Source organism: Pteropus alecto, unplaced genomic scaffold (genome assembly GCF_000325575.1).
Source record: "Pteropus alecto unplaced genomic scaffold, ASM32557v1 scaffold202, whole genome shotgun sequence".
Taxonomy (NCBI): Eukaryota; Metazoa; Chordata; class Mammalia; order Chiroptera; family Pteropodidae; genus Pteropus; species Pteropus alecto.
Window position 1 is genome coordinate 3,288,772 of NW_006432451.1, and position 22,628 is coordinate 3,311,399.

General features: G+C 47.2%; 1 protein-coding gene and 1 pseudogene across 1 annotated transcript in view; one reads left to right on the plus strand and one right to left on the minus strand.

The window, feature by feature from the left end:
- PACSIN1 (protein kinase C and casein kinase substrate in neurons 1) overlaps positions 1 to 22,628 on the minus strand; it is a 52,675-nt gene that overhangs the window by 14,444 nt on the left and 15,603 nt on the right. The gene's annotated exons all lie outside the window — the stretch shown is intronic.
- On the plus strand, positions 7,184 to 7,302 carry LOC112476151 (annotated as a pseudogene).

The window sequence follows — 22,628 nt, forward strand, 5'->3', positions numbered from 1 at the left end:
TTCCCCAACTGAGTGAGATGGGAACTACTGCAGGGTTTGAGAAGAGGTGGGATGTGATCTGGCTTAGGTGGAAGAGCAGGTTACAGGGGGATGAGGAGGACAGGGAATCTGCTGGCAAGCAGCTGCAGTCGCCCCGATGAGGAAAAATGGGGGCTCACCCAAGGTGGTAATTTAGCTGGAAGCAATGAGAAGGGGTTGGCATCTGAAAACACTGTGACATTAGAGCCAACAGGATTTGCTGATGGTTTGAAGGTGAGTGTGAGAAGGAGTCAATGATGGCTCCAGGGTCTGGGCCTAAGCAGCTGGTAGGTGGAGAACATGGCAGGAGGAATGATTTGGAGGAGACAGGAGCTCAGTTTTGGAGCCCTGAGTTACCTATTAAGAGCCAAGCAGAGATGTCTCCTTATTCTACCCCAGAGCTCCTGCATTGGGGGCCATGTGGAGGGGGGCGGTCAACCTAGGGCCAAATTGTTCTTCCAGTCCCAGGACCCCTGAGCCCCAGGCCTCTGAGTGCTCCTGGGGCCTCTCTCAGCTCCCTTTGACATGGAAAAGGCTACTGGGGGAGGGCCCCAACCTGGCTTCCAGGCAGGTGCCCTGGGCAGTGGGCCCACTGGGTACAAAGGGGTGGGGCTGGGAAATATGCCCTCTGGGAATATGGAAGCCTGGGAAATATGGAAGCTATTCTAGTGGGCTCACTGCCCCAGAGTCTGGGGGCAAGAGAGTGTAGGAGAGAGTCAGAACAAGCAAAGACAGACCCTAGGGACCCATGGGACAGAAAAAAAATAAGGAGAGGGAAACGTGGCCTAGAGAAGGCAAGCCAGGAGTAAGGGAGGTCAGGGCCAGGCCTGGAGGGTTTGGGGAAGAAACAGTTCCTCCTAGTTCTTGCCAGAAGAGTCTGCTCTTCAGGCCTCACCAGCCTCCTGTTTTGACTGGGATGGAGGCAAGCCCAGCTGCAAATGCCAATGCCAGGCCCAGGCCCTGGTAGGGAGGAGGGAGATAGGGTTCAGAGAAGCAGGGGCAGATGGTGATAGTGTACATGGGTTATATGGCCTCCAGCTCCTGGACAGATCTGCACCCCCCACCTGAGACCTGCCCTCTCACCCTCGGGCCCTTAACCCCAAAGCAAGAGATCCCTGTGCCTAACATTCAGCAGGTGCAACTAACATTTGCAGAAGTGAACAGAGCTATGTCAGCTTCTCAGCACAAAATCTTCTACCTTATTACAGGCCCAGGGACCCCTCCTCAGCTCCTGCCAAGGTCCTCTGACCCCCAAGTGCCCAGGGGAAGAAGCTCCACAACATGGTGCCAGGGTCAGCAAAGGACCAGCCAAGCTCTCAGTGGGTGCTGGGTAGAGAAGACAGGAGGAAGAAGGGGGCAGACCCTTTGCCTCCCAGGTACTCTAGGCACGCTCAAGGTTGCACACACGAACCCCCTGCCCCCCTTGGCTAGGATTGCCTCCCCACACAGGCCAAGGCTGTTCAGTTCAGTCCCAGGGCAAATCCGGACCAGGCGCACCCCACGCACTGCACCACAGGCCCATCCTGCCCCTCTGTACCCAGAGCGGAGGCAGTACAGCCCAGTTCCTCCCCAGGCCCCAGCCCCACCTCTGTCTGAGCAGCAGCAGAGGCTCCTCCGCAGTGCCCAAGCTCCCCCAGCAGCAGCAGGAGTCTGTCTCTGAAAGCAATGCAGCAAAGGGACAGAAATTGGGGGGAGGGAGGGCCACAGGCACATCCACAGGGGCCTGCTCTCCTGTACCCCAACATGGGGACTCTGAGCTTGCTGGGGTGGGACAGGGGTCCTTTGGGAGATCTGAGGATCTAGGACTGCAGGGAGAATAAGGAGGGGAAGGGCCTGAGCTTGGGGGGAAAGGAGAAACATGCCTCCTCCCTGACCAGAGGTTTCTAAGTCCAATGCCTGAGACCATGGGGCCAGCTAGGAGGCTGTCGGTGCAGGGGGTGGGACTGAGCCTGCTGGTTCCAAATGGCCAGGGCCTACTAGTGTCCTGAGTTGGGGTGGGGGACATCCTCACTTCTCCCTGTCGCCCACCCTCTCAAGCCTCAGCCTGTGAAGGGATGGCACTGTGGGTTCCTGGAAGCCCCAGCCCCTCTCAGCTCACTTCCCCCAGAGAAGTGGGGCATCTCTACAGTCAGGACCTGTGGCAGTGGTGGGGAGAAGGATGGAAGTGCAGAAGAGGAAAGGCAACAGGGGACAGTCCTCCTGATGGTGAGGACCCAGGTTCTGAAGAGTGCCTCCAGGATGCTGGCTGCTCCCCACCCATCCACTGGCCCTGGCCCCTCTGGCCCCTCTACTTGCTACCGGGTGCTGCTGGTAGGAAGGCAGGAGCAGCCCGGGGGCCCCACTCTCCATGAAGCCTACTCCAGCCATCCCCATCCGGATGCCTACCTGGGCCTGTCTTGGTACCAAGCCAGGGGCAGGTAGGAGCGCACTGCCCCCGCTGGGCCAGGCCAGGGCCAGAGGGGCTGGCTGTCCTCCTCCTTCTCCGTGGTGGTAGGCAGGGAGGGGGCCTAGTGCCCGGGCTGGGGGCTCTGTCCTGTTGGGTTCCCTGCACCGCTCGCTCAGGAAGGCAGCAGCAGCGCCAGAACTGCAGAAGCCAGCTCCCCGCCCCCCACCACCGCCTCCTCCCCTCCCTCCTCCCGACCCGCCTCCATCTCCAGCCACCCACCTCCTTCTGCTCGTTTCTATGGCAACTGGGCAATGCTCGCACAGACAGCCTCCCTCCTATGTACACCAGGGGACGCCCGCCTTCTACGTGGCGCCTGCATCACACTGGCAAGTGTGCACACTTCACCTTCACAGAGATGCTGGCGGACACATAGGCTCACATGGCCACCCTAGACTGTTGGGGGAATGCTGCTCCAGCCTCTTTCCTCTCTTTCCTCTCAAGGCCCTGCCTCCTGCTATCCCTACTAGACACTGTAAGCTGCACCTTTCCATGTACTTCCTTCAGGTCCTTAAAATCTGACTGCACGCTGCTCTGCAAATATTTCTATTTGCTCATTCATTCATTCACCTTCGGTCATTACTCAACATCTTATTTTGAGTATTTTCTGGGTCAGGCTGAATGTGAGATGTTTATCCACAGCCTCACTCCATGATGTCCCCTGCCCATTTTACAGACTGGAAACTGAGGCCCACAATAGTAAAATAACTTTTCTGAGCATCCAAGGCTCCTGGGCTCATTTTGGTAGTGAGGCCTTGTGATTCCAACTCTGGTGCTTCTCCCACATGTCACAGCTGTCACACAGCCCTCAGAGCAGACATCTAAGCTCACACTACACACACGTGATCCATACATGCCAACATGTATTCATGCACATGTGCACTCCAAACAACATACTTACATATACAAAAAGCCATGACACATATTTGTGTACAGGCATTCTCACAAGCCTGTGTATCTACCTGTACGTGCACAGGTAACACACACATATACATATATATAACTGTAACACTAATATCAGTGCACAAACATCTTAAGACGTGCACACACATCTATAAGGATTCAGAATATACAACACACAAACCCTTCCTACACTAAATCACAAACTTTGCCTCATTTGAAGGCATCAATGACACAGTAAAAGTGTCCCAATCAGGGAATTAAATAACGAGTCACTTCCGAGGACAAGATCTGACTCTGCTCTGCACCCCTCTCTAGGGATCATACACTAATCTGCCCACTTTGTCTCAGCTCTGCTGCTAGAGGGGACTGGGGTGGGGGTGGAGACAGGGTCCACTCTCCCCCACTCCCCCACTCTCATTCTCGAAGTCCTCTCCCTAGTCCAGACTAGATCCTACTTAAAGCCCTTCAGCCTAGGGGGGCTCACAGATATCCTCACCCTCCTTCCTGGTTGCTGTCCGGTCCTGGGCCTTGGAGCTATAGAGTAAAATGGGCCCTTCCCTGTCAGAGGGAATTCCATGCTTCAGACAGCTCTGCTACCCCACAGAAGGGACAACATCCAGTGGGGGCGGTGGGGGCGAACTAAGTAGGGACTGGGTCCCAGGATGCATACCATGTCCCACAGGATGCGCTGTCCCTACCCCGTCACCACCTCAGAGGACCTCAGGCAGGGGTCACTGCAGCCCCTGTGCTCCAGGGCAATTCTCAGGGACCCCACACAGCCCAGAAGCACAGATACAACTGGAAAGAACCAGAAACCCATTGAAAATTAAGCAAGAAGCTGCCTGTTAATGATAGCCTCTTCATATTTCATCCCGTCTAAGATCTCTCCCAACCATCAGACTGATGCCAATTGAATCAGACATGCTATAAATTGTATGAAACATCCTAATATCAGAGATGTCAAATGTGAGGTGAAAAATCATCTTGGAATAGATGAAACAGGGCATTTCATTCATTCAACAGATATTTACTATGTACCCACCATGTGCGTGGGACTGTTTTAAGTGCTGGGACACAGCTATGGGCCAGAGTTCCCGCCTTCCAGTTGACTAGTTAGTGAACTTACTGAACTCCTATTCTCTTGTAGCCTGTGTGGCTATCACAGTAGCCCTGCAGGTCAAGTCACAGGACTGATAAGGAAACAGGGACTCTGAGAGACTGAGCAATTCGCCCGAGGTGACAAAGCTATTAAATGCCTGGGCTGAGATTTGAATCCTCTGCCTGCCAAGTTTTTTCCAATGTTCCACATTGGTTCCATTCAGATCTAGTTGGGAAACATGACAACAGCTACCCAGTTTCTGGGAGTTCCAGGGTAAGTATGCTTCTCATCCTTAGATCAAAGCCAGGACAGGGTCCTATATACTTGAAATGCCAATCAAGTAGTGGGCATGAGTGAGGACCCCAAAATGACAGGTAACTTCCAGCCTGGCCTTCCTTGAGCCAGAAGGCTGCCACTGGGCATCCTCAAGCCTGGAGGTCCTCAGCAGAGGGTCAGGTTGAAGATACTTACTGAGCACCTGCTAAGTCCGTGGCATGTCTGGGAGAATAGGGATACTTGGCACCTGAGAGAAGTGGCTCCCTGGAGAACGAGGAGACCTCAGCTAGGGGACAAAGAGGGATTGAGTTTCCAGAGGCTATAAACAGAGCCCCCTGCCCACCTGCTGGCCCCCAGCCCCAGATCATCTTTCTTCTAAAAAGGCGACTCCATCCAGGGATACAAAAGACAACTGCCCCCCACCTAACCCTCCATTAGCCTGATCTGGCCCCATCTGCTGCCTGGCAGACCCTAGGGTTCTGCCCTCCCGCACTCAAGACAGGCTCCATGGCAGAAAGTGACCCCTCTGTCACTCCCTGCTTCCTCAGCCCAGGAAGCATCCACCCCTACCCCACCCCCACTGTCAGCCTGATCCAGCCTCATCTGCTGTCAGGAGGGACCTCCAAGTCACTCATCTGCAGCCCAGTATTCCTCCCCTTGCAGGTCTGACAGGCCCAAAGACCCCACCCCCAAACACGCACACACCCCACTCCCGACCCCAGCCCTTGTTCCTGGACCTTAACCATGTTCCAGTTCACAGGCAGGATCAAACTACAAATGAGGAGGCGGCCTCGCCCAAGCCACAGAGCAACTGCCCTTGTGCCCCAAAGAGTAGCTGAGCCCTCTGTCACCTCCTCCTTGCCCAACTCAAAGAGCATTCACTGCCCGCCCCGCTCCAAGACGGCAGTTATCCCACATGTTCCCAGGGCAAATGCAATCAGGGCTCATTAGCTGCTACTTTGCATCTTATTTACATAATGTTCCCATGATTGTCAAAATGTCAGGATCCTCCCCAAACCCTGGCCCATGGCTATCCAGCAATGGATAAATAAAATGGATAAGGCTCTCCTGAAGGTCTATGTGGGGCTAAACATGTGGGGACTGGAGGATTAGAGGGAAAAAAAAACAAGGGCAACTTCAAGTTTCAGAACCTGAAAAGTGCCCAGAGGAAGGGCAATAGATACTCACTGAGCACCTGCTAAGTCCGTGGCATGTACTTTACCCACTTGCTTTCCACAATGAACAATTTTACAGGTGTGGAAACCGAAGCTCAGGTGGGTTAAGACCTTGCTACTCAAAGTCTGGGTCCCACCTGGGAGCTGGGAAGACATGCAGCTTCTCAGGTCCCAACTCCAAACCTCCTGAATCCAAATCTACATTGTCACAAGATCCCAGGAGAAGAGAGTGGGAGGAGTATCAGGTTAAGGAACTTGCCCTATGATACACAGCCAAAAGATGACACTGGTGTTGAACCGAGGCGTGTGTGACTAAATCCCATGCCAGTGTCTTAAATACATTTAATAAATATTTTCTGAGCACCTACTATGTGCAGCACTGCTCTAGGGAGTGGAACACAGCACATAACCCCAAGATAACCTCATGAATGTTTCGTGCCAAAAGGAGAAGACAGACAACAAATAAACAATAGAAGTGCATGTAGTGATCACTACTGTCAAGAAAAATAATGAGGGGTAAAGAGATAGAGAGGTTGAGTGGGGTGGTTTTAGAATCCCTCTTTGAAGAGATGACATTTGAACAAAGATCTAAATAAAGGGAGAAAAGGAGGTCTGTGATGATTTGGGGGAAGAGTGTTTCTGGCAGAGGGAACAGCAAGGGCCAATGTCCTGAGGTAAGAGTAAGCTAGGCACATTGAAGGCACCCCAAAACTGAATGGACAGATGGGGTGTGGGGTGGACAAGGGATGGCAGAGAGAGTAAGTAGATAAGGTAAGAATAAAGAAGAAGCAGGCAGGGGCCAGAGCCTGTAGGTCTTGTAGGCCACAGTGAAGACTCTGGATTTTATTCTAAGTATGAAGGGAAGCCATTGGTATTTTGGATCAAGGGGCGAGGTCGGGGGAGAGGACCTAATTTATGTTTTTAAAAGATCACTGTGGCTTTTATGTGGCAGTGACTAGAAAGGGGCAAAGGCTAAAGCAAGGAAACCAATTAAGAGGCTTTTGCAATATTTATTCCCAGCAGAAATGAGTGCTTGTGGTCACTAAAACATATGCCCAAGAACGTTTGTAGCAGCTTTGTTCTTATTATCACCAAACTAGAAGCAACCCATCCACAGAAGGATAGATAAACAAATTGTGTGGTTTATTGCATGGAGTAAGGGTAGTTTGCTTTTCCACTGTGCAGATTCTACCATGTGATTTGTTCACACAGTTGAATACCACACAGCAATGAAAAACATCAAACTACACATAACTACATAGAAAAATCTCCTACGGCCATGCCACCCTGAACAAGCCCGATTCTGTCTGATCTCAGAAGCTAAGCAAGGTTGGGCCTGGTTAGTACTTGGATGGGAGACCACCTAGGAAGACCAGGTGCTCTAGGCATAAAAAATAAGGGACTGTAAGCTGACAAGGTCCTTGCAATCTGTGAGGCCAACCAAGGGTTGCTTCACCTAAAAAAAAAAAATAAAGAAAAAGAAAAATCTCCAGACATCTTGCTGGGCAAGAGAAGCCAAACTTAAAAGAACATACACAGTGGATTCTATTTATATGAAGTTCAAGAACAAGTAAATCTGGACTTCTGATTCTGGGGAAAGCTGCACTTTCCTCTATTCCTCCTGCAAAGTACAGCTAAAAACCCTGGACCTCTTATATAAAACAAACATATAAAGACTCTAAAGGGAGAGAGAAGAAGGCACACTGACTAGGGACCTCAGGACCCAAGGAATGACACAGCAGTGAGTTCTCTGCTTTTTTTCCCCCTCAACTCAACATATCCCAGATTTGTTGCTGGAGAAGTCAGCAACCCAGAAATACCAATGCGTGCGAACAAAAACGGCTCCAAGAAAAGCCTGCCCTCTCGAGCCACAGGACTAGGAAAGTCACTGTCTGGCAAGACAAAACCTATTAAAACAATAAATGCCCTACTCTAGCCAAACACCATAAGAAAAATTGCAACTCGAGCCAGACCACCACCACCACCACGAGCAGGGGCTGAGTAGACAGCTGGGCTTGGCTGTAACCAGTGCCCCATCCCCCACCACCAAGGGTGGTTACAGAGAAGAATGAGTGGGGAGCTGGGACCTTCATACCCACCCGGTAGTAATAAGATGCCCTCCCCTCCATTCTGGATTGGTATCAGAGGAGGCCTGGTCAGGACTGTCACCATCCCCCAGCAGTAACAGGTCAGTGAAGACCACACGGGGAGCAGTAATGAGGTATTTCTCTCTTTCCAGGCAGGGAGGTGCTGGTGGAGGTCCAATGGAAAGCCGGAACTCCCACCTTTGCCCAGCAGTAAGGAGGCACCTCTGTCCCCTACCAGGGTGTCAACTAAAGTCAAGTGGGGAATCTGGACTTCCATCTCCATCTACCACCAGGGCTGCTAAGAAACAAGGTTAAACTAAGAACCCATGTCTCATAACATAATATCCTGATGTCCAGGATTCAAAAAAAATCATCTGCCATGCCAAGAACTAGGAAAATATCAACCTGAATGAGAAAAGGCAACCAACAGATGCCAACACCAAGATGACACAAATACTGGAATTATCTGACAAGGATGTTAAAGCTGAAATCTTAAAAATGTTTCTATCGGAAATTATGAATACACTTGAAACAAATGAAAAAAGAGGAAGCCTTAGCAAAGAAATAGAAGATATAAAGAAGAATCAAATTGAAATTTTGGAACTGAAAGCTTAGATGAGCTCAACAGCAGAATGGAACAAGAGGGGAAAGATCAGTAAACTTGAAGATAGAAAAATAGAAATTAGCCAATCTGAATAACAGAGAGAAAATGAACTGAAAAAAAAAAAAAAAAAGACTACTGCCTCAGGAAACTGTGGGCCTATAACAAAAGATCCAACATTCTGTTACAGTCCCAGATGGAGAGGAGAAAGAATGTGCAGCCAAAAAAGTATTCAAAGAAACAGTGGCTGAAAAATCACACTCAGATTTGGCAAAAGACATATATCTACAGATTTAAGAAGCTTATAAACTCCGAACAGGTAAACTATTAGAAATCTTCTCCAAGACACAACAGAATCAAACTCCCGAAAACTAAAACCAATCAAAAATCCTAAAAGCAGAGAGAGAAAGATGACACCTACCCAAAACAGAAAAAAATTCAATGACAGCAGATTTCTCATCAGAAATCATGGAGGCCAGAAGTGGCAGGATATGTTTTACTTGCTAAAAGAAAAGAACTGTCAGCTTATAATACTAAACCAAGTGAAAATATCCTTTAGGATATAAGGAGAAATCAAGACATTCTCAGATGTAGGAGAACTAAGAGAATTTGTTGTTAGCAGACCTACCCTAAAAGAATGGCTGAAGAAAATTCTTGAAACAGAAAGGAAATGTTGAAAGAAGTAATCTTGTAGCACAAGGAAGAGAGAACAACGGAAAGAGCAAAAAATATGGGTAAGGATGGTAGACTTTCCTCATCCTCTTGAGTTTTCTAAATTATATTTGAGGGTTGAAGCAAAAATTACGACATTGACCGATGTGTTTCTCAAAGTATATAAAGAAAGTGCTTATTAAAATTACAAGTGGGGGAGGGTAAAAGGACTTAAAGGGAGATAAATTTTCTACACTTTGCTTGAACTGGTAAATACCGACACCAATAGACTGTGATAAGTTGTGTGTGTGTGTGTGTATACTACATATAGAGAGAGAGATATATATAGTATATAGATATATATGTGTGTGTGTATACTATATATACATATCTATATACTATATCTCTCTCTCTATATATATATAGTATACACACACACGCATAACATACATACCTAGGAGAATCACTAAAAAAATCTATACACTCAAAAACACTATAGATAAATCAAGAATGGTCAAATCTAATCTATAGAGATAGAAGTCAGAACAGCAGTTGCTTCTGGAAGCTATCAACAAGAGGGAGCATGAGGGTGCCTTCTGGCATCCTGGAAATGTTTTGTCCTCATCTGAGTGGTGATTTCACAGGTGTTTACATATGTATAAATGCATTAAATTGCATGTCTAAGATTTGTGAACCTCATTGTATATATGTATATACTTCAATTAAAAATTTAAGAAGCAGGTACTGCAATAGCCCAGGAGAATGATGATGGTGCAATGGTGAAGTCTGATTCAGGGCACCCTCTGGAGATGGAACCACAGGCCTTGCTGTAGTTTGGATGGACTGTCCCCCATGCCACCACTCCCATGAACACCACCACTCACTTTCTCACCTCTGGTATCCCAGGGAAATTAAATTGAACAAGGATGATCACAATCATAGTCTGACACAGCAACTTACACCAGGTTTAGTCTAGGCATACAGATGGTGCTCAGTGCACACTCCAGTACGGCCAACAGTACTGATAATAAAGATAACCCCTCACTTCCATCTGGTGGTTCAGATTCACAGAGCACTCTCCTCTCCATTAATCTCTGGAGTCTGTACTCATCTCTGTTACACACAAGGAGATGAAGAATGGGAGAAGGAATTTCTCCAAAGTCACACAGCTCACGGCAACTTGAATTAGGCCTTTTCCCCTTCCAGGGATTCTCAAGCTTTAGCAAGAATCAGAACCCTCTGGAGGTTTATATAAAATGGAGATTCTGGCTATAGCGACAGATTCTAATTCAACAGGGCTTTCAGCTGTCTACCTATTACTATATAATAAAGCTCACCAGAATTTAGTGACTTAAAACAACAATGATTTATTATATTTTGTGATTCTGTGGGTTGGCTGGGTCCAGCTGGGTGGTTCTTCTCTTCCACATGGCCTCAAATGGGGCTGAAATGTCCAAAATGGCTTCTTCACTCACATGACTAACCCTCGGCTGAGATGGCTGAAGTAGCTGACAGCTGGGTTCCTGTCCCTCCATTTCCCCGCCCCCTCTCTCTGTCTTTACCCCCACGTATCTCCAGTAGGGTACCTGCACCTTCTTACATGGGAGCTTAGGGCTTCAAAAGCAAACATTCCAAACAGGCAACTTCACTGTGAGCACTTATCTATCAAGCTTCTCCTTCTATCATGCTGACCAATGTCTTATTGGCCAAAAGGAAGTCACATGGCCAAGCCCAGAGTCAGTGCAGGTGTGTGTATGTTGCGGGGGTGGGGGTGGGGGGGTGCTACACCAGAGTGTGACTAGCAGGAAGTGAGGTTCATGGTTGAGGTATGGAGCACCAAACTGACTAAGGAGTACCAAACTACCACAGTAGGTCTGTGGTAGGGCCCAAGAATTTGTAATTTTTATGACCTTATTCCTAGGTAGTCCCCCATTGTGATACGGGTGTTTCAGTGACCACACTGCAAGAACCGATCCTTGCCTATAACATTTATTCTATAATGTCGACATCAAAGAGGCTTTTAAATCTCCCCACCTATTCCAGTCACTGATCAAAGGAAATGCCACACAAAATCACTGTCCTGGGTGGCTGACTGAGCCCAGGGCAGACACCTACACACTGGTACAAAAGAACGCTGTTTGAGCATAGGGAATATAGTCAATAATATTGTAATAATTATGTATGGTGTCAGATAGGTACTAGACTTATTGGGGTGATCACTTTCTAAGTTATATAAATGTCTAATCACTATTTGACATTTGTACACCCAAAACTAATAATATTGTATGTCAACTGTAATTGAAAAAATTTTTTAATTATTTTTTTAAAAATGCTGTTCAGACATTGGCTTCAATGAGCATGGGACTCTGGCTTTTAGTCCTGACTTGGCTCCATTCCAACCAAGTGGCTTTGCACAGGCCACTCTCTTCAAAGTTAGGGGGTTGGACCAGGTTAGCAATTTCTAACCTCTACACCACCGAGGGACCCTTGTATTTTGTCATCCAAAGAACTTGATGTTTAGAAAGATTTTTCTCTACCAAACTACATGTGCTGGTAATTTTTTTAAACTGGAAAACGAATGGCTTTTTACTCAATTATCGGGTAGAGTTTCTGATCGGCATGAGATAACCAACATTCCTATAACAAACAGAAAATTCCCTCCAAAAGCAAAGGGCTCTGAGGTATTAGATAGACTGGGCTGCCTCCGCTTGGGAAATGCTCATTTGGGGTACAGCTTTTTGCAATATTCAAAATAACTGAGTACCTCTCTGAAATTACAAGGGCTTTCAGCTGAGATCAACCAGACAGTGTGTCCTATAAGTAAGACCTGCGCAGCTCTGAGCACTCTGAGGGGCCCACCGTGAGTCAGCACCCCGCCAAGTCTCACGGGAAAACTCAGGGCGTTGAAGGTGGCACTATCCATTGACTATTTAAATTTAAGCTAAATAGAATGAAATAAAATCGAAATTTTAATTCCAAAAATAAAAATAAAAATAAAAAAAATTCCTCGGTTGCACAAGCCACATTCCACATGCCCAGCAGCCACGTGTGGCTAGTGGCTACCGTACTGGACAGTGCACATATGGAACATTTCCACCACTGTAGGAAGTTCAAACGGACAATGCTGGGCGGTATGGTCAGAAAATGCAAATGTAGGCATGTCCAACGTTAGACACCTGATGGGGCCCAAAAGGAGAGTTCTTTCCTACACACGAAGTCTAGCTCCACTGCTCATATGATACGACAAAGATGCATTTCTTGGGAAAAAATTAATTGGCTCTGAAACAGTGCAAAAATCACACTTAGGGATGCAGCAAACTTTTAACATCACACACTAAATTTAGAGATAAGACGATTAAGCTTCTGATAAAACTGCTTTACCAATAATGGTAATTATTAGAGGAAGCCACCAAGTACGACCCCTGCCATACAGTACTTTCCTCATTAGTTCCCCTACCCCTCCAAGAGAAGAAAGGCCTAAGGGTTTCTCACCTTTGGCATGACTGACATTTTGGGCTGGATCACCCTTTGTTGAGGGGCTGTCCTGTGCACTGTAGGATGTTTGGCAGCATCCCTGTCCTCTACCTATTAGATGCCAGTAGCACCCACCTCTGAGTTGTAATAACCAAAAATGTCTTCAGACATCACCAAATGTCTCTTTGGGGTGAGGGGGCAAAATCAATCAAGTTGAGAACTGGCTTAAACTCTAAACCAGTGGTTCTCAAACTTGAGCGTGTAACAGAATCATCCAAAGAACTTGTTAAAACACAGATTATCGGGCCTCACCCCCAGAGTTCCTGATTCAGTAGGTCTGTGGTAGGGCTTGAGAATTTGTATTTCTATTGAGTGGTCAAGGCTCCTGGTCAAGTGACCCCACTCTGAGAACCACTGGTCTTAGTCATTAGTGACAATCCTGTTCCCCTGAACAGTTAGACCAGAGGGAAAGGGCTTCCATGAAAAGTTTCCTTGTTGATGATAAGAGACTTGGAAAGAAATAGTCCCTATCTTCCTGGACATTGTGGAGTCTGCACGTGCTATCTGGAGCCGTGGCAGCTATCCTGTGACCACAGGCGAGCTAGCTTGAGGGCCAAACCTACCCACTAAGGATAAAAAGAGCTGGTTCCTAGAGGTGGTTGAGTCACAGAACTAACCAGTGCTGGAGTTGTCCCCAGGAGACCCTGGTGACTGACATAATGAGTCTTCCTTTCTGTTTAAGTAAGAAATTCCCAAACTTTGCTGTCCATTAGTATACCTAGGAGGTCTTAAAAACTTGCCATTGCCAATTAAGTCAGAATCTCTGAGTGTAAGACCTACAAATCAGTATTTTTTTTTACAAGTTCCCCAAGGTGTTTCCATATGCAGCCAAGTTTGAGAGCATTGCTACTGAAAGTGTGGTTGGTGGACCATCAACATTAGCATTATCCAGAAGCCTGTTAGAAATGGAGAATTCATGCCCCACCGACACTCTGAGACCTACTGATGCAGTTTGCATTTAGCAGGTAATATGTAATCTATATGCACAGCAAAATTTGAGAAACAATACTTTAAGCTATTTTGAGTTGGTTTTTCTGTCATCGGCATCTCAACTGCTACAATCTTTCATAGGTTAGCAGGGCTCACACATCTGAACACAGGGTTCACATATTTAAATCATATTGAAATGATTCTTTCAAGAAAGACCCCAATACTCTTCCCAACACTGAGAAAATTGTGACCACGTCTCGTAAAGTTGACCATGCCCACACCTACAATTCCACCTCTTGGCATTCACTCGTGAGAAAATCTTACATTTGTGCTCAAGAAAACAAACACAGAAATGTTCTTTGGAATTAATAAACACCAGAAAAGGGAGAAAATCAAATGTCCATATTTGGGGAAACTGGTAAATAAATTATGATATATTCATATTACCATAACATTTACTGAGCAGACACTGTCCTAAGTGTTTAACATGGATTAGCTTGTTTAACCTCAGAGCTTCCCTATAAGGCAAGCATTATCATTATCCCCATTTTATAGATGAGGAAACTGAGGTACAGAGTAGTAACATGCCCAGGTTACTGCACAAACTCGCTGAGCTAGGTGGCACTTAAAACCAAACAGTGTGTCTCTGAACTGACCTATTCATCACGGTAGCCCGTTTCATAGGGGAAAAACTCTCCCCTGACCCCTGACCTTTCTACACAGATGTGCCCATTCCTTCACATCACACCCGTGTCTATCACAGCACCTGTAATACTTAAGAGTTTTTTTAATTCATGCCAATCCTCTGACCTGTCTTAGAGTGCTTCTCAACCCAGAGGCACATGAGAATCACCTGGTACACTTTTTTTAAAAAATTGTGTTAAATTATACATGAAAGTTACCATTTTAACCATTTTTAAGTGTACAGTTCAGTGGCATTAAGTATATTCACAATGTTATGAAACCATCACCAGCATCCATCTCTAGAACTTTTTCATCATCCCAAACTGAAATTCTGTACCCATAAAACAATAACTCCCCATTTCTCCTCCCCCCAGCCCTTGGCAACCACCATTTTATATCTTCTGTGTCTATGAATTTTCCTACTCTAGGCACTTTATATTGAGTGGAATCACACAATATTTGCCTTTTTGTGTCTGGCTTCTTTCACTTACCATAATGTTTTTAAAGTTCATCCATTCATCCACCAATGGACATTTGGGTTGTCCTTTTGGCTATTGTGAACAGTGCTGCTATGAACATTGGTATTCCAGTATCTGTTTGAAACTCTGTTTTCAACTTTTGGGGGTAGATACCTAGAAGTGGAATTTTGGATCACGTTCTATGTTTAACATTTTGATGACTCACCAAACTGTTTTCCAAAGTGCTTGTACCATTTTACATTCCCATTAGCAACACAGAAGAGTTCCAATTTCTCCACATCCTCACTAACATTTGTTATTTTCTGGGTTGGTTTTCTTTCTTTTTGATAATGACTATCCTAATGAGTTTGAAACCCATTATCTCATTGTAGTTTTAATTTGCATTTCTCTAATGATTAATGATGTTGAACATCTTTTCATGTGCCTATTAGCCATCTGTGTATCTCTTTGGAGAAATATCTATTCAAATTCTTTGCTCACTTTTTAACTGGCTTGTTTGATTTTTTACTGTTTTTGTTTGAGGAGTTCTTTATATATTCTGAATATTAATCTCTTATCAGATATATGATTTGCAAATATTTTCTCCCATTCTCTTCACTCTTTTGATAGTGTCCTTTGATGCACAAAAGTTTTAAATTTTGATGAAATCCAATTTTTTATTTATTTGTTTGTGTTTGCCTATACGTTTGGTGTCATATCCAAGAAATCATGGCCAAATCCAATGCCATGAAGATTCCCACTATGTTTTCCTCTAAGAGTTTTATAGTTTTTGTTCTTACATTTAGGTCTTTGATCTGCTTTGAGTTAATTTTTGAGCACAGTGTAAGGTAATGGTCCAACTTTATTTATTTTTTATTTATTTTTATTTTTTTGCATGTGGATATCCAATTTTCTTACCTAGGACACTTTTAAAACTCCTCCAGTCTAGGCTGTACTCCAGAATTTCTGTGGTGAGGCCCAGGCATCAGCAACTCAAAGCTTCCCGGGTGGTTCACAAGGGCACCCCAGGCTGAGAACCACTATCCTGCACAGCAATCTTCTTAGTCTTGGATCATCTCATATTGGTCTCAGTGTTCCCATTTACTAGTACAGGCACGGCCCTTGATGGTATTCGGCGGGGTTTATGCTGGGCCTGGAGTGACTGCAACATTCTAGCCCTGGGACTTCTCACACAGGTTCCCCATCACTTTCCATGCCCGCTCAGTGCTGTGCCAGGTGCATCCAAGGAAATGAATAAGAACCAGGTATGAGTTCAGCCCAAGGGGAGCATGGGTTGACTCGAGAGAGGACAGAGTCAAAAGGTAACAGAATGCTGGACAGTGTGGGGCAGGCTGTCTGTGCCATGGAATCAGACAGGTCTGGCTGCTGAGGAGGGCGGCCTGGGGACAGGGCTGGGGCACAGCCTTAGAAAGCCAGAGAGGAAGGGGAGCTCAGAGGAGGAAGAGCTCAAGCAGAGGTGCAGAGGTGAGCACACATGGAGCAAATGGGAAAGCCTGCTGGAGAAGCTTCCCCAGGAGGACAGAAAAAGGAACAGTAACAGCTGATGTCTGTTGGAAGCTTGTCTGTCCATGCTCCCCACTGCTGTTTCCTTGCCTTTAAACTGGGGATCTCAGCAGCACTTACTTCACAGGGCAGCTAGGAGGATTGCATGAATTAGGACAGGAGAAGTCCCTGTAACCTTGCCTGACACAGAGAAGGTACTCAATAATGCCAGCTATATATTCCATCCTTATTATCTCCTTTAATCCCAATAGCAACCCCAAGATATATATACCATTATCTCTATTTTTTAAGAAGAAACGGGATCAGAGAGGTGAAGTCAGTGGCTCACTATCACACAGCAAGAATGAACCAGATTCAAACTCTATTCTGTCTGACTCCAGATTCAAACTCTATTCTGTCTGACACAAATATTCCATGAAACTTGGGTACCAAAAGCTGGATTTTTGGAATCTGTGTCTGGCCCAACTCCTTCATTTTGTAAGGAAAGACAACCAGAGAAGAAGTGACAGCATGAGGATCTACAGAATGTCAGACTGAGGGGGGTCTGGGGCTGAGGCTTCCAGATAGACTGCTGGGTAGGACAGGTCACTGCTTTGACCAGTGGTCACCACTTGCTAGGTCAGCGAGCACTGTGTGTTCCATTTCCAGCTGGCAGTGCACTGGGGAATCAGAGGCGACACCCTGGAAGAGGAGGCAGAGCAGCCTCTGTGCTGAGCACTCACCCGCCTATCTCCCCACTCAGGCTGGCAGAGATCACCCTGAGAGGGCCCAGTTCCTAAACTCCCTCAGCTCAGGCCTGCAACCCAGAAACCCCCTGCCAGGCTGCCACCCCACCCTCCTACCCTCCGTGAGGAGGAAGTCAGACAATTATAGATGACCTTTGCAGGAGAACAGAATGTAAACTGGGATCCATTTGCCTGTGCAATCTTCATAATTACCACAGCAATTATTCCCCATGAGCCATTGTGATCAAGGCTTCAGCACAGGTGCTGAGCCCCCATAACATGCTTTAGCCCCTTCCCCCCACCATCACAGGCTGCCCTTTGTCCCATGGCATAATCTCCAGCAACCGCATAACCTGCTGCCTCTCTACTCTCCAGCTACAACCGGGGGCTTTGGGAAGCTGGCTTCGTCCTCATTGCAGAGATGATACAACAGAGGCTCATCCTCGCTGAGAACAAATGGCCTGTAAACAGTTGAGTTCTGACAGGAGCTAGCCCTTAACATCTCATCTGTGTCCCGTTTCTTCCCACTGTACAGTTTCCAGGGTGAGACCGAGGGACCCTCTGAGTAATTCTCTCTCCTTTAGAAATAGAGGGGATGGAGTCACAACTAGCATCCTGGTATAATTAAGAAAGTAATTTCCAAACTTAGATATGCAACGAACATCTTCCTTATAAAAAAAAAATACACATTCCTGGTTCCCCACCCCGGAGATTCTGATTCTGTTGATCTGGAGTAAAACCCTACTATCTCTGTTTTGTTTTGTTTTTGTTTTACGTTCCCTCATATGATTTCAATCATCAACCTAGGTTTGGGAAATGTTAGGAGGTACGGGAAAGAATTTTTTGAATATTTTTTATTCTTTGTCTCACTGTTGACTTTTCCAATAACCAAAAGCATCTTCTTTTTCACATCTAAATAATCACTGGAAGAGTTAGGGGAAGAGATATGAGTCATTCACACTTTAGTAGAAATAAGTTTACTCAGCCAGCTTTCTGCCTAATGCCTAGCTGAGACTCTGCCCATTTATGGGGGAGCAGAGGGTGGGAATTAGAAGTGTTGATAGAGGAGGAAAGAGAACAGGAAGAGGGAGAGAACAGAAGTGCTCCTGAGAGAGGTATTAAAAGTAAGGGTATTTGAAAAAAAAAGAGTAAGGAGTTTTGAACTGAGCCATATGACTTGAACGGGATGTCTCATAATGGGAAAACTGGAGAATTTATAGTAACGAACACCCATGTCAGAGTTATGCCAGACGATAATTAACCACTGTTTGCCTGAGCTCCATGGCAGATACCAAGCACAGCATTAAGACCTGCCTATACAGCCCATGGTTGGAGAGTGGTCTAACTCCTCGCCACTAAGTGTGGACCAGCAGCACTGGCATCACCTGGCAGTTTGCGGGAAATGCAAATCATAGGCTCACCAGACCTCCTGATTCAGAATCTTTTAGCAAAGTCCCTAAGAAATCCCTGAGCACATCAAGGTTGGAGAAAGTCTGGTCTAACTAGCGCTTAGCCCCAGAGAACCCAGGAAATTACCTGCTTCTAAGAGGACATCAATGGGCAAGAGGCAGGGCTGTACCATGAAACAAGGGAGGGGAGTAATGAGGAACAGGGCAGAGAGGGTTAAACCCCCCAAGAAGCTGGCCCTGAGCAGCTCTCTAAAGGAAGGGAGGGGGCACAGGTCAATAAAACTAAGAAGCAAATTTGGGGCCCTAGAGTTGGAATCCACTGCCGGGTTTACAGCTCACTTTGCCACTAACTTGCTGTAGTACTTTGCACAAGTAATTGGCCTCAATTTCCTCTTCTGTCAAATGGAGCTGCCTTTTAGGGCTGTTGTAAGGCCCAAAGGAACTAAGATGAGAAAGCATGTTGAAAATTATGAAGCCCTGGACAGGGTGAGTCACCATGGCTGCTTCTCAGTGTCCTTATGAGACACCACGTAAGCCTGCCTGGGCTTACAGGCAGCAAAAAGTACCTGTTTCCTCCCCACAACCCTTCAGAGCTGTAATCTCAGGCTGAAAAGAGTTGGAAAAACCGAATCACATGAGGGTGTTACTAATAACACTTTAATGTATCTGCCAGGATTTGGTTTTAAAGAAGACTCTTGGAAATGTATATCAGGTACAGTTAGGTAGGGGTGGTCCCAGGGCCCCCCAAATCTCATATCCACCCACCTACCAGGGAGCAGTGGTTCCCCATTCTGATTGCATACAAGAATCATTGATGTCCAGACCACCAGAATGGCTAAGATAAATATCGGGACAATATCAAGTGTTGGTAAGGATGCAGAGCATCCAGAATACTGAAACACTGCTCCTGCACGTGTAAAATGATATGGTCACTTTGGAAAACTATTCAGCAATATCTGCTAAGTTCAGCACATGTACACGTTAGACCCACTCTTGGGTATATACCCAACAGTAAGGAGTACACATGGCCATCAAAGCCCTGTACATGAATGCTCATAACAAGGATATTCGTAATAGCCCCAAACAACCCAAATGTCCATCAATCATTGTAAGACTAAATAAACTGTGTACTGTGATATGTGTGGCACTGCCCAAAAGTCCTACTTCAGGACAGAGGTACTCTTTTCCCCAGCTGTGGGGAGTATTTACTGCTGACACTTCTGAGTACCTCGCCAAGAATTGCCTACCACCTTACAGCCCCTTTCAGAGGGCAGCTCACATCTAATAACTAGTTCACACAAGCCTGGATCCCTAGCCTTTAATTCAGGACACCTCTGAAGCACCAGCCCAATCTCAGCACTCCCCATGGGATCAAGTGAGTCCTGTGTTCAATCTCCCCTCTATCTGCCCGGTCCTGCTTCCCTCACCTCTTGCAAGGGTTCCAGAGAGCTTGACCAAATGACCCTCTGCGCACCAATCTTCCCTTCAGAATCTGTTTCCCCAGGAACCCAACCTAGCCAGTTGGTGTCAGGAACGGCTCTGGGAGGTAGCCCCCGCACCCCGCCACCACCAATGGTTGACAGTGAGGACCGTGGCTGCAGCTGGAGGACTGAGACTGCAAGCAGCAATGATGAAGCTAACACTTTCCTGGGTGGAAAGTGGAAGGGAGTGCACTGCAGGGGCAATGTCTCCATAGTTTGAGAGGTTGGGGGAGTAGTGATTAATTTAAAAGCCCACGGAGCTGTTGCTGAGGCTCTCATGCACTGCAGAAAGAAAATGAAGGGCTGAGGGTGATTAATCACTAATTTAAGGCCAAGTGTGAAAGCCAAGGGCCTCCTCAGCTGCATATAAATTCTCTCCTGCAGCTGGAGGGGAGGGAAAAGCTAAGGAGCAGGCCCAGGGCTTAATTGTAAGTGGAGCAGAACATCAGAGAAGGTTGAATTTTCAACCCACCAAGTGCCTGTGGCAGCAAGGTCAGGCACAGCTTGAGAAAGAGTGGGACTTGTAAGTGACCCCTTAGGGCATGCTTAAAGACAATGCTGATGGATCCTCCCTCAGATCTCTCCCCTCTTCTCTTGGCCACCAGACCAATAAGTAGGATGAGTCACACCTCAGCTCCACTGCAGGAGCCATCATGCGCCGGCAGAAACTAGGAGAGCATGCAGGATGAGATCTGAGAGGCTGGATCAAGGAGTGAGGCCTATGAAGTTGGGTAAGAGAGCGTTTACCCCACAGTTCAAGAATTAACACTCTGGCAAGGACCCTGAAAGACGGTATTAACACATTGCTGAGAGAAAGCGACGCCTACAGCACAAGAAGTAGAAATGCCAGGGTTGCCGGGTCAGCCTGTGTGAGAAGGAATCAAAAGGTGCAGAGAGTGGGCACGGTTGGGTGAAAATGCCACGTCAGGCCAGAGGACCCACCAGTTGTCTGTCTTTCCTTTTCCAGAGACATAGGAAAGCTGGTGAGGGGCGTCAGCAGTATGACAAGCTCAGAGGTGAGTGTCCTTTCAAGACTTGAGAGTAGAAGCTGCTGTTACAGAACTGGGCACCCTGACAGCAGTGGAGATGATAGATAGAGTCCCCAAAATAAGAGGTCAGGTGGCAGCACTTACACGGCAAAAGTAAGGTGGGTGCAGTTATCACAACCATTGGCAAGGTCAGAGCAGCAGCTGAGAAGGCCTGACCCGCAGAGCTACAGAAATGGTTAAGAGAACCCACTTCCCCAGGGGCAAGCCAGAGCGGCAGCCAACAAGGACACTGGCCATCCCAAATAATCAAAAGAAACCCAAGGCCTGGTGATCAGGGACTGAGGGCTGCAGCTCAATAAAGAGTCATGATCCCCTGCCCAGTTTCCAGACCTGAGCAAGGTTGCAGGTCCAACCTACTGAAAGAGAGAACAGGTGCCCAGGAGTGAGGGCCTTGTGACCCCAGAACAAGTACACATGGTAATGACTCCACCAGTCCCTTCCGAGAGCCTTACACAGCCATTTCTTTGGGTAACCATCACTGGAAAAAGAGGAATACCCAGGCATTTCAAGGACAATTAGACATAGGGTCCAAATGGATGTTGGTATCAAGGACCCAAAAAGTCATCATGGCCTCCCGTTAGGATGGGAGCACATGGAGACCAGTTGATAAATGAATTCCCAGGCTTGGCCACCTCCCCTGTCTGGGCCCTGCTGCCAACCCTGCAGGTGAAGGGCTGCACTAGGCTGGGAGGCTGGAGAGCAGGTATAGACTCATCCGGATACCCACACTCCAGCATGACCACTCAGAGGAGTGCCCTCGGGATCTGCCAGATCCTGTTCAAATCCTGGTCCTGTCCCTTCCTGACAGGTGACTCTTGGACTCATTTTCTCCCCTGCAAAGCAGCGGTGATGGCACCTGCTTCTCACAGCAGCTGTGAGAACTGCGATGCTCAGTGTTTCACAACACCTCCTTCCTCGCTCTCAGCTGACTACTGTGCTGCTTTTTCTGAGAAAATGGGAGCAGATTACAGAGACTGCCCCACACTCGCAGCCCCACGCCCTTGCACCCCACCCCTGGGCTTGGACCTCTCCCACTGGGCACTAGGCCCTGCCCTGGGCTCTCCAATTGCATCGCTGCATCCAACAGTTCTCCCTCATCTCCCCATGATCAGTTTTCCTCCATACAGAATCTTTCCCCTCAAGAGAGAAACATGATGTTGTTTCTCTCATTGAAAAAAATAATAATAAAGGCTCCGCTGAGAATGCACTCTGCCCCATGGGCCTACTCCCTTGGCTGGTGGAGGACACTTCTGGGAAGGCTGTCCAGATGCCCTGTCTCCACTCCCTCCTGAAGGCCCTCCAATCAGGCTCTGCCGTCACTAGTCTCCATTCACCCTCACAGTGCCAAAGCCTCCAGCCCTCTCTAATCCTTCTAAGGCTGCTCCACTGTGACCCTGTAGGCACTGACATACATGACCCCTCAGCCTCTCTGACACCACACCCCCGCCTCTGTCTCTACTTGCCCTAACCTCTATGCACCAGCATGCCCAGAGGTCAGGCCTGGGGCCTCTTCCCCATCTACACCTGCTCTTGAAGTGATCTCATCTAGGCCTGGGGCTTAAAAAAAACCCACTCTTATAT